This window comes from Mchenga conophoros, linkage group LG20 (assembly GCF_057382185.1).
Source record: "Mchenga conophoros isolate Kocher_MC1m ecotype Shallow Benthic linkage group LG20, M_conophoros_male_GT1.1, whole genome shotgun sequence".
NCBI lineage: Eukaryota > Metazoa > Chordata > Actinopteri > Cichliformes > Cichlidae > Mchenga > Mchenga conophoros.
The window spans coordinates 1,595,131-1,608,054 of record NC_140545.1 but is presented as its reverse complement, the minus strand read 5'-3'; positions in this window follow the sequence as shown (position 1 = coordinate 1,608,054).

Genomic DNA, 12,924 nt, shown 5'->3' with positions numbered 1-12,924 from the left:
ACACCTAATTAGTCTTCAAAAAAAGACGACCAGTTAGCACTTTAGTTGTAGTGTTGCTGTGGGTTCACATGGTGGTGCAGTTTGCTCACCTAAAACAAAGCACATGTACTCAAGGGTCCCACAGAAACCCTGAGGTCAATGTGTGTCAGGCTTGAAGTGTGTTTGCTTTGGTCTTATACACACAGAAGTGCAGACCCACAATAAACTACTATTACCTTTTTGTTTTTTTTACTTTTTGCTGATTTAGGTTTAAAGTAATTAACTTAAGCAATTAAATAAGAATGACAATAGGATGCCCGCATGAGTGGTAGAAAATAGAAGAATACTTAGATTTCCATTTTTGACACCAAAACGTCAGATTTACATCAACATAAAATCCAAATAATCATAATAAATAAAGTAGATGTGTTAGAGGTGTTTGGCTGACACACGTGAACCTCGAAGGAGGGAGATGAGAACATTTGCACATTTGTGAAAAACAGCACAGAAAGTTCACAGAATACTCAGTGATATCATCTTTATTTAAGGCTCTTATCATGATTTAACCCATTAAATGCTGAAGCAACAGTTCAATAGTAACACCCCCCCCCCTTTTTTTTTCTCTTGCTGTTTCTATAAATCAAATTTCCATTTGAACGTTTTTATTTTATTTTTAGTTTTAAAATTATTTTTTGTTGTTCACACAAATAATGAAATACATTTCTAATTTGTCTGTTTATCTAGATATTAATAGATTTAAGTCAAATTTATTTATAAAGAACATTTAAACAAAGCTTTCACTGACTACCTATATACACAAATGTGCATGTAATTATGTAAAACATGGACACGGAATTAAGAGGCCATCGGCAATAAGCAAATGAATAACAACTACAACAACCACCAGAGGACAGCAGGAGACAGAGTTACAGAGGTAACAGCAAACAGGAGATAAGTGGGATAGAAAGGACAGAGAATAAAGATGAGTTTTGAGCCTATAGTCTCAAAAGCAGAGATGAAGGGCACTCCTTTTGTGTTAAGCTGTAGCCAATTTCACAAACGTGGTGCAGCAGCTGCAAAGGTCTGTCACCGTTTCGTTTGAGGCCTGACCTTAGGACATGTAAGAGATTTATGCCAGTAAATCTGAGAGACCTGGGAGCTGAACATAAACAAACGACACTAGTGATATAAACTGGGGTCTGTCCATTACGAGCCTTAAAAGCAATCAGTAAACTCTTAAGCTGAAAATGGACAGGAAGTTGGGCCAGGACTAGAGTGTAGTACACATGTGTTTCATATATGTGGATCCCTTGTATTAGATTCATGTTTCCGTTGAGAAAGAATACCATAAAAAGATAAAGGTGAGTGGTATATTTACAGTAGACGAGGCCTTATAAGTAATAGATTTCATTCAAGAAATGGATTTTTTTAAAATTGATCCTGTTTGCTGTGTGGACAAAGTGTGTTTGTGTTTTTTGTTTGTGACTCTATCCAAAATACAAAGGATTTGTTTAAACCTCTTCACTGGGGCACTAAGTCTCAGCAATAAGTCTGAGGTACACCTTGGCTCCAAAGGGTATGTGAAGTCTGTCGAAAGGAAAGCTGTACCCCGAGAGATCGCACACACCAAATGATCCAGTGCAGAGATTTCTGGTACAAAGGGACCAATTCTGACAAAGAAGAGTTTGAAAAGACAAACACAAAATGAAGAACTGCAGAATGAGCATAAAGACAGGGAATAAAAATACAATCAACCAGAGGAGAATGTAGCAAAAATCTAATAAAGAAAATTTAATTTAATAAAGAAAAGAGAAACATTTGGTACAACTACAAATACCTGAAAGAAGAGAAGAAAAAATGGGAAACCATAAAAAAATTGGAGGGTGAGGAAGAGCAAAAAACAGAAAAAAGGGGGGGAAAGACTGATGAGAAATGTCTGAAAAGATATTTCATGACCTTCAGTGAGATATCATATGGTATATATCAGTATAGGCTGACTTGCTATTGGCTCTTCCTGTATAAATCAGCTGTTAAGTAAAAGACTTTTCTCTTTGTGCTTTGATATGAAAAACAAAACAAATATCAATGCTACTTGATGTTAGATAGTTGTGGAAGGCATTTTAGTACAGTAACCTGTCATGTTCAAGAAACCAGTTTTAAATGATTTGAGCTTTGTGACGTGGGTAGACTGTAATTATCAAAGGATAGACATCATCAGCAACAGTACTCAGGTAGCCTGTGACATTTTAACAATGCTCAGTTGACACAGGGAGGCTAAAGGTGTGCCAAGAACGTAGTTCTAATCTTATGTATCTATCCACTTCTGTTGTCCCGTTTTGGTGAGCCTGTGTGAACTATAGCCTTGATTTCCAGGAGTGGCAGCTGGTGTGGTCTTCTGCTGCTGTAGCTTCAAGATTTTACATGTTGCACATTCAGAGATGCTCTTCTGCATACCTTAGTTGTAAAGAGTGATTATTAAATTTACTGTTTCCATTCTATCACCTCGAAGCAGTCTGCCCGTTCTCTTCAGACCTCATTTTTACACAGAAAACTGCTGTTTATTGGATATATATTTTAGGACCATTATCTATAAACCCTAGAGATGGTTCTCTTGGGAAATCTCAATAGATCAGCAGTTTCTTAAATATTCTGACCAGACCTTCTGACATCAACAACCATGCCACAATCAAAGTCACTTAAAAATGACTTTTGTTCAGTTGATGCTCAGTTTAACTTCAGCAGGCTGTCCTGAGGATGTGTACTGGTCTTAAGCGACTTGGGGTCCTGCTTTGTGATTGGCTGATTAGGTTTTTCCATGATGAGTAGCTGAACATATGTACCTGATAAAGATGTAGGTGAGTGCATGCCAATATGATTGCACAAGTTAGCACTTAAGTTATTTGGCATTTCTATTTTATATGAATTTTCTAGCAATAATGCTATTATTAGCACCTTAGCTGTAACCTGGGTAAGCTATATAAATCTGACAATAGTTAGCTTGTACAGCTGGTAAAGTAACTAATAAAAACAGCTAGCTAAGCTACCACCTAGCTCAACCACAGGAGTTCAGATTATCAGTATTTTATATGTTGGTATTTTCTACAGCTGTGTAAAAAAAGCTAGCAATTAAACTGTGATACAAGACGAGCTAATGTTACAGAACATTAGCCAGGAGAAAAATGATTATAGAAAACACCTTTGGTGTAGTAGTCCACCATAAAGTCCCACATACTGGTGCATGTAATGCAGGCTACTGTGCACCCCAGCTGGTAGGAAATGACTTTGATAAGGCAGAGCTCATAAGTTTCATACATTCAAACTTTGGCCACTTTGCTCTGTATAAGGGACACACTGTTGACTTTCTCTAATATTCAGCATCCATATTTCTGATAAATGTAAGTATACAGTTAAAACAAACTGTAGATTATTTATGTGCAGGGCAACCTGCCTGTGACAAATAAAGCTTTGATTGATTGATTGATTGATGTGTTTTTGATGTTTTGAAGTGTTTAAAGTTGTTGTATTAAGCTTGCATGTAGAGTATTTCTGCAGTGCTCAGTGATCATAGAATGAGGGTCTTGTAAAATGTCAAATTTAAATGTTTTGTTGTGGTATATTTATTGTATTTTTTAAGTTCAACGATTTTTTTAAGCTATTAGATTTCTTGCAGTGCTGTGCAAAAGTCTCAAGCCACCCCTCATTCCTTTATACTTCTATAGGAAAATTGGAAACCGATCCTGTGATTTATTTTGAAAGTGAATATTTGGTGTGACCACCTTTATTCTTTAATACAGCTTGAAGTAGACTTCAGGTATAGTTTATAGGTTTTTTGGAGAAGGACATTCAAAGCTGTTCTTTGGATACTGGCTGACTTTTATCATGTCTTCTGTCACGATGTTCATACTTTGCTTCAATAATTGTTTTTTCCATGCTCTTGGAAGACCAATCCATGACTGGGTGCATCCCACTGTGTTTTTCTATCTATGTGTACTTTTACTTCATTGGCAACATGTTTGGGATCATCGCCAACCATCAGACACACTTTATAGTGTCTGATGGTTGATTCATGCAATACTTTGACCTGTGAAAATCGTCAGGTCTGAAATGTCCGAAGGAAACCTGGAGAACTACTGCTCGAGACCACTATGGCAAATGGACTGGTATTTATATGGCATTTTAAAAAATGGAATTCAAAGCACTTTTTACTACAAGTTTCATTCAGGATATCACCCATGTGTTTGGTAGAATGAGGTGCTTTTGTATTAAAATAAATTACATTGAAGGCACAGAAAATATCACATGAATTGGAAATTGTTAAACCTGTCAAATCCATTTAGATGTCTCTTAAGGTCGGATGTTAAAACACAAGCAGAAGGAGGATCTGATGATCAGTGATTACTATTCTAGATTTAGCTTGTGGTTCTGTTTTTCAGGATTTTGAGCCTAAGGTAGCAGAACAAGAAGGGCTATTGATGAACCCTCACCACACAGACTATAATGTTATTCCCTACCCCAAGACGGGCTAAGAACAACTAAACTAAGAGCAAAACTCTGAAAGTTGGTGCATTTAGAAAAAAGCAGAACAGAGATGAACTGAGTTCAATAAACCTGAGCTTTACAGTATGCTCATTAGGGTTAGGTAAGCTTTTCTGGAAGATGTCGAGTTTGGTGGTTTATAAGAATTATTTGGTGTGTGTGTTTGTAAGTGTGTGCAAGCGTAGGAGGTGTCTACTGATGACACCAAAGGATTAGTGGAACAGGGGGGTCGGCTTTGTTTGACACAATCTTCTGAGCATCCCGACGTGTTTGTTTACTCTGATCAGTGTTTGTGTTGTGCACGCATCTGTCGTGTGTTTCTGTCAGCCTCCTATCCATCTACTTGACTACGTCTGTGACTGTGTTTGAAGCCAAATTCTGTAACAATGGCTCCGCCTTCCAGGCTGTCTTACTGTACCGTCTGACATCCATGTTCACCATCTTCCTGCCCGGTCAGCCGTGACCCCACATGAGCCAGACGCCCAGACAGCAGGACCTGTGCATGTTTCTGCTGTGCGTGTTGGAGGGAAACAGTGCCCCAGATAGCAGCGTGCATGTGTAAATGTTTATCAGTCGACATGTCAGCGCATTGTGTGTTTGTGTGCGTGTGTGTCAATGACCCAGAGAGACAGCAGGGCCAAGAAATGACTTAAATGGCCACAGCTGCATTTCCATGGCAACAGGGTGTTTTAATAGAGGAACATTATGGGCTAGAGCGCAGGGTAATGACCGCTTTGGCTGTCGGAATGCCTTGATCTTATCACCATGGCAAGAGGGGATGCTCCCACTTTCTGATGGTCTAATAGCCCCGGCTCTAATAGACAGGCAGACTGGGCCACTGGGGTCACCCGGAAACACAGACCTTCCCAAAACACTCACAAACCAGTAATGCTGCTTGACTTTGTCCGTCATTTGTTCTATATCTGGTTTAAGCGTCTACCTATTACAACGCTGTCTTCCTGAGAAATAGGCTGCATTTTGCAAGCGTATTTGTGATGGAAATGTAATCAAAAGGCGTTTCTTCCAGCAGACGAGAGGACGAAACAAGGGGATGGATGAGGAGAGAGCAGGAGATAAGAGCTTTGCTGAAAACCTGTTTGTAGAAGAATGTCCTGTCACTGTTTTGGCACACACACACACACAAACACACTCCTACTTGCTAACCCTCCCGAATCTCACACAGCTTGGCCGAGTATATACACGGACAAATCCCATAAGTCCATTTGAATACCACGACGGTCGTCTTCTAATCTGTTTGTTTGAAGCTTGTGATGAATCTACAGTTTTTCAGCGGACCCAGCACAGGCCTAATATCCACACTTATTTGTTCATGTTAAGGGTTGAGTTATTTCTCCACACAATTGGTTGGATGCCAGCAATGGAGTGTGTGTGTGTGTGTGTGTGTGTGTGTGTGTGTGTGTGTGTGTGTGTGTGTGTGTGTGTGTGTGTGTGAGAGAGAGAGAGAGAATGTGGCTCTTTATCTCACTCAATGAGTGAGTGGAGGTTGGTTGTAAGGCCATCTGTCCCTCTCAGACACCTAATCTGTCTCTGTCACTGTGCGCACACACACTTAAATGCTTGTACGTACCTATATAAATGAAATATCCTCTGCAGTGATGCTGCCTTTATTAGATGCACCATCGCTGGACTATATGGTGCTACTCAGACCATAAATGACTATACAAACTAACACAAGTAAGCAGTTTTTCATTTGAATTTTGTTGTAATCAAATGAAAGTCTCTGTCCTTCATACTCTCAGACAGACAGTGCTCAGGGTGAGAGCTGTGCTTCTGCTGAAGTGTCCCATTGAGTTTGGTGAAGTGGACTTATCTCCTACCATCCCCTCTCGCATCACACTCACTACTGGATCCAGACAGGGCTGAGTGCCACACTGATCCTGCCCTCCTCACACCAGAGAGGCCTCTTTCTTCTGGGCTCGGTCCCACACTCAGACCCCCTCAACCTACTGCCGTCCTTACAGTTGTCGGAGTGCTGCATATCGCTAAAGGTAATGATCGTGTGTGTGTGTGAGGACTGGACAGTCGATGGTTGTGATAATGATGTCTGGAGATGCCAGATGATACTGTTTTTTGACAGTATACACACAGGGCCTGAGAGAGGCACGAAGGATCCTTGGTGCTATAGAAACCGGCCTTAGCAATCTATGCAGACTTTAGCAGATAACATTTATCAGACTATCTGAACACGGTCTGCTCTAAGATTCCCAACCAGGCCTCCAGTGCTTGCTTCTTGGGTAATTGCACACGTGGCATGCAGATTCCACTCATATTTGCAAAACAGATTGATTCATTTACACCAATTTTGCATTTTGGATTTTCATATTAATCACATAATAGGATTTGGATGTGCTGTGTCTGTGATTTTATTGGCCCCTTTCTTCTTACATATTGAGAAAGAGAAAGGGAAAGAGATTCAGTCAGTTCTAAAACCATCATATCCTACAGAAAATATGTGGCTCAAACAGATTTGATAACATACAGTAAATGCCACAAAAATGCTCTTTATGCCATCCAGGATCCCTCTGATCTCTAATTTGTAAAATAAAATGTCAATCTTAAAAAAATAGAGGTCATATAAAGACTTGTAATGTACTTTCCTTTTAATCTTCCTCACTCTTGACTTGGTCTCCCTCTTTTCTTCCTGTCTAGCAGTTCCATCTTCAACATCCATGACTAATATACCCACTATCCCTGTTCTGCCCATATCCAAACCATCTCAGCTTTATCTTTCTCTCTTTGTCTCCAAACTGCTCAATCCTTTCCATTTGGGCCACTCCCAATAGAAATTTTAGCATTTTCAGCTCAGGCTCATGTCCTTTTGTTGGTGCCAATATCTCCAAAGTACGTAATTGAAGATCTCAGTACCTTCTGTCCTTGTGTCACAAATCCCCTCTGATACTTGTCTCCACTATTTCCACCCTGTCTGTCTCTCATTTTTACCTTTCTTGCGCTCTGTCCATTGACCCCAGGAAATGAAACTCATCCACCTTCACTTCCTCTGTTCTTTCCGTCTTCGCTCTCTTTCACCTGCTCCCTAATCTGACTACAGTTCATAATGTCATCTGCAAACATCACAGGATGCTCTTGCCTGACCTCATCTGTCACCATGTCAAACAAGGTGGGGCTCTGATCAGATCACTGATGTAATCCCACCCCCACCTTGAACCCATCTGTCACTCCTACTGCATACATCACCCCTGTCTCTCTGTCCTCATACATGTCCTGCACATACTTCTGTCCCACTCCTGGCAGTACCACAGCTCCTCTTTTGGCTCCCTATTATATGCTTTCTCTAGATCCACAAAGACAGAGTGCGACTCCTCCTTACCTTCTTTGTACGTCTCCATAAACACTCTCAAAGCAAGCATCACATCTCCAGTGCTATTTCTCAGCATGAAGCCACACTGCTACACGCTGATCGTCTGATTCATCGTCACCTCTCTCCCTAACTACCAGTAAACTTTTCCTCCAGGAAAAGTTTCTCAGGCTTCCTCTCACTCAGAGATTGTGTTAAACAACCTGGTTATTTAACCTAAGCATGAAAAATATTCTTACAAACAGCAGTGCGGGAGGTCCTTGCTCACAGGACAGACAAAAATAGCTGTTTGAAATACTGCAACTGTCCACCTTCACTCACCCCCCACACGCACACAGACTACAGTATATACAAACACTAAACCTCACATGTCAAATTAAACAAAGAAGATAAAAATTACTAAATTTAATAACAAATGGTATTTAATCTCATGACTTAATTTGTGTAAATCTCCACATGTGAAAAGGCTAACCTGGTTATAGAAAGTTACACAGCCCAGACAAAACAGCCTGGTTCCATGTAACCAAAGCAAGTTGTGTGTGCACAGTTTAGACAAACATGATAGTGCTGTCGAAACATGAAAAAATATTTTATTATTTGGTTAAAAAAAAGATTGTTAGTAATGTAGTCTGCTGTCAAATGTTGCTTAAGAATATAAATAAGCTGAGACAGGTTGTCGAACTGAAGAAGATTTGATCCGTCCATACACTTACTGACCTCTTTATTAGGTACAGCTTCAGGGTGAACGGCCTTTTGGCTTCAGAACCGTCTCGATTCTTCTTTGCATAGATTCAACAGGGCGCTGATTTTGGTCCACATTGACATAACAGCATCAAGCAGTTGCTGCAAACTTGTCAGCTGGTCATCCATGATGCAAACTCCCATTTAACCTCATCTCAAAAGTGCTGTTTTGGACAGTCACCAGCTCTCAGTTCAATAACTCAGTGTCCTGAACTCACTGACATGTTCAACAAACCAGTGTGAGATTATTTGAGCTTCTATCCTGCTAGAAGGAGTCGTTAGAAGATAGGTACACTGTAGTCATATAGGGATAGACATAGTCAGGTAACATTACTCGGGTAGGCTTAAACAATGTTCAGGTGGTAATATGGGGCCAAATTGTGGCAAGAAAACATCCCCTTATGGAATATCCCCCATGTGGTTTAGCTCATCTGATGTAGGATCGATGTGCTGTTCATTCAGAGATGCTCTTTTCCATACTTTGGAAGTGGTTATTTGAGTTACTCTCGCCTTTTAATCAATTGAAAGTAGTCCATTCACCTCTGACCTCTGGCATCAACAAAGACTTTTCACCCAGAGAACTGCTGCTCACTTTTTTTTGGACCTCTCTGTAAACCCTAGAGTCAGGTAGAGATGGATAGAGATGTGAAAATCCCAGTAGATCAGCATTTTGTGAAATACTCAGACCAGCACATCTAGCACCAACAACAATTCAAAGTCACTTAAATCACTTTTCTTCCTAATTTTGACAGTGAGTTTGAACTTTAGCTTTTCATCTTGACCATGTCTTCATGCCTAAATGTGCTAAGTTGCTGCCATGTGGTTGGCTCATTAGATATTTGCATTAAAGACGGGTACCTAATGAAATCGGTATTAGCACTAACATCTGAAGCAGGAAGAGCTGCACCTACACCACACAACTGTTCTAACTTTGCTGCACAATATGCAGTTTTGCAGGTGTGTGGTGCTTTGTTAACTCCCCACCAGCGCTGGTTCTAACTTTTCAGTCTTTGCTTGCTGCACAGGTTATGCAAACAGTGTCTGGTAGTGTTTCCCACCACTGAATGCAATTTTTCCACTCGCAGTCTTAAAACAAGTTTTAATGTTAAGACTAGTAACTTTGAAGTGGCTGGTTGGTGAGGTTTTATGAGTTTTAAACTATGCCATGCAAGCTATTTTAAGCCATTAAACTAAACTCAGTCTAAGAGACTAACTGAGTTTAGAAAATGCATATTAATTATACGGGCTTTAAGCATTTTGTTTTTCATCCAGCTCACAGCAAATTAGCATACAGTAGCTCCCAAAACATCCCACTGGTTTGGTTTTGGGTTTTTTGAATAATGCTCAGATCGTATGTTGGAGCATGTCATTATTCAGAATGGATGAACATGGTTTCATGCCATAAACGTTAGTGTTTTGTTTTTATGATACATACAGAATGTTACTTTTAGGAAATTGTTTTTATGTCATTTTCATCCACATCTGAATTTAAAGAAACTATGCCTTGAATTAAATTATGTCTTTGAAGTAACCTGGCATTCTTTTCATTAAATCCAGTTGTAAGAAGCATTTACTCTATGCATAGTTAATTTATCAGTTTTTATTTTAAAGCATGGCTGCATGCCTCACTTTCTTCCTTCTGGTTGATTGTCTGGCACTGTATTTATTTGTCAAAATGCATTAGGCAATTTGTTGATTGACTGGCACTATAGAGTAGGAAATGTTAAGGTCTCACTCTCCCTTTCTCTGTTGAAACGATAGTGGTATATTGCAGCAGCTGGATATTCACATGGGGGGTAATTATGCGTTCACATTCTCCCAAACATTTCAAAGGCAAAGCCCTCTCAACATCACCTTTCACTTATACTGTGCAGTGCCATCAGACTGCATGTCCTTGGTGCTGTTGTTGTATGCGTTTTGGCTCTCTGTGTGGTAAACAGCTGTTGGTGTGTGCTTTAGTGCCTGATAAACACATTAGACTGTTGTTTACTCTCCTCTAAACTATCCCAGTTCAAACACTTGATAGATTTGGATCTCTTAGCCAGTAATGAAGATGTGAGTGCGCTTTATCTTAGCATTGTACAAAATCACGCTACCCTCTCGTGTTTAACACGTGCATGCATAAAAGTCATGTGCAGTTAACATCTATGCCTCTATGTTGCCAGAATGGAAAACGTTTCTGATATGTCTCAAATAATTTTCCAGCTTGCAGCTTTCTTTACCGTAATATCGAGGCGTCCATCATGCAGATGCCATAAATTCAATTCTATGACCCAGTTTTAGTGTTTGCATATAGCACATGTGTTTGAATAGAGCATCTGGTGATTTAGTGAACTTGCATGCTGCTGCACAGGTTTTGCAACTGTGAAACATATATGGAGGATAAGACGAAATGTTCTTTTAGATAATTTATCAGTTGCATGTAACACTGTGGGCATGGGTCTGTGCATGAACAATGTATATACAACACATTCATAAGTTCCATGTGTTATGCATGATGTATACTAACTATAGTGCTGCTGGCTGCTCCTACACTCTCTGCACGAGAGGAACAGTTTTCCATTCTGAGATGGATCAAAACAATGTCAGTAGTTGGCTGTAGTTACTGGAGAGAGATGTAGACACAATGGAGTATTGCCAAAAGAAGGTGTGGTGTGCCCCTGGGTGCAATTTAAAATACCACCACTCTTTCAGGCACTGGGGCACCAGTCACAACACAAAGCTTCTATTTTCCACCTAAACTTTTATCTGCAATAATGCAGGTTGTTGCACTGCGTTATGATGTCATCTTTTCCACACTGCTTTAGTTTTGAGTTGTTTTTTTTTTAATTTCCAAATAAACCACGAATGTTAATTTAGAACAACATTAAACTGATTCACTGTTTAGCAGTAAAACTACATCCTCTGATTTTCATTAATGTCAAATTATGAACAGTAACTTTAAAACCTCTCATCTGCTGCTGTGGTTCAGGATGAAATGCTAGATATATGAGATCAGGCTCCAGGTTTGGTCCGGCAGCATTAGGATTGAAGCTGGGTTAAGCTCGTGTGAAAGCTCTATTATACTTGATTGAATTATCTCCTTACACAGAGTGGGAGGCCAGAGCATAAACAAGTCACTCCGAACAGGCAGAGGGACAGATGAGTTTCCGTCAGTTGTTTTTGTTAGGCCAGCACTTTATTGTAAAACTGAAATGATATTGTTCCTGTGGCAGCTCTATGTAAATGTTTTGTGTGCAGTATTCCTCCATTTCATGCCGAGCGCTTGCTCTGTTTACCACTGTTTACTGAGCGATAGGGGCTACTGTACCGTGTCCTTGCTCCTGATCAACTGTCTCAATGTGGGTAGAAGGTGAAATCACGACAGGCGAAGCAGGGAGGCTTGCTGCTTCTGCAAATGGCTGTAGATGGAAAAGTAAAACAGACATGAAGCTAAAGATAATGTCAGGTTTCTGTAATTGTGTGTATGGACCGACTTCTGTGCCAATGCAAATTTACAGAGCGTTTGGGGAAAGAACACTGGATAAATGTGCACCTCCGAACACAAACAACAGCCTCCCACATTCCACATGGAGAGTGTTTGTTTGTGCGGTCAGAGTTTGGGATCCGTCACATGGCTGAAACTGTGTGTGTCTTCAGTGGTTTGTGTTTTTGAAGGTGAGGACGATTGGAGACTGACAGAGGGATGTTGACTCCAGTGACTCGACACATCTACACCACTCTCAGCATCAACAAACACACAGTTGTGAACGTGTTTGAGTACAGGTATACACTCCAGTGGATGCTTTTACTTTCTTGCCTCTTAACATTGTTATTGAGATCTTTTAAAACAGAGGTGTCCAACGTAAGGCCCAGGGGCCAGAATGGGCCCAGCAAAAACTCCAATCTCACCCACATGGACATTCACATTACACCAAAGTGATTAAGTAACATATAATCAATTAAATGAGGCGGAAAGTCATGTTTTTCCACTTTTGGCTATATAAATTTGTTTTTCACAATTCCACAGTAAAATAAATAAATAAATAGGAATTTTTCTGTGAATTAACAGAAACTTTTTATAATCACAGGACAGTAATTTCAGTCCTACTAACAAATGTTTCTCAGCTCAACCACGACATTGCACGATAAAGCATTTCTTTATCATGTAGAAAAGCTGGGATTATTGAAATTTCACTTCTTTTTATGAAAATTAGAAATCCCAGAGATTAAATGTGCAGTTAAACTACTTTACCTCAACAAAAAAGGGACTTTTACTAAGATCAGATTGGACGGTTTGTAACACTGGTAACACTAGATATTGTTCCCACTTCCAGAAGTCTGAGGAACAA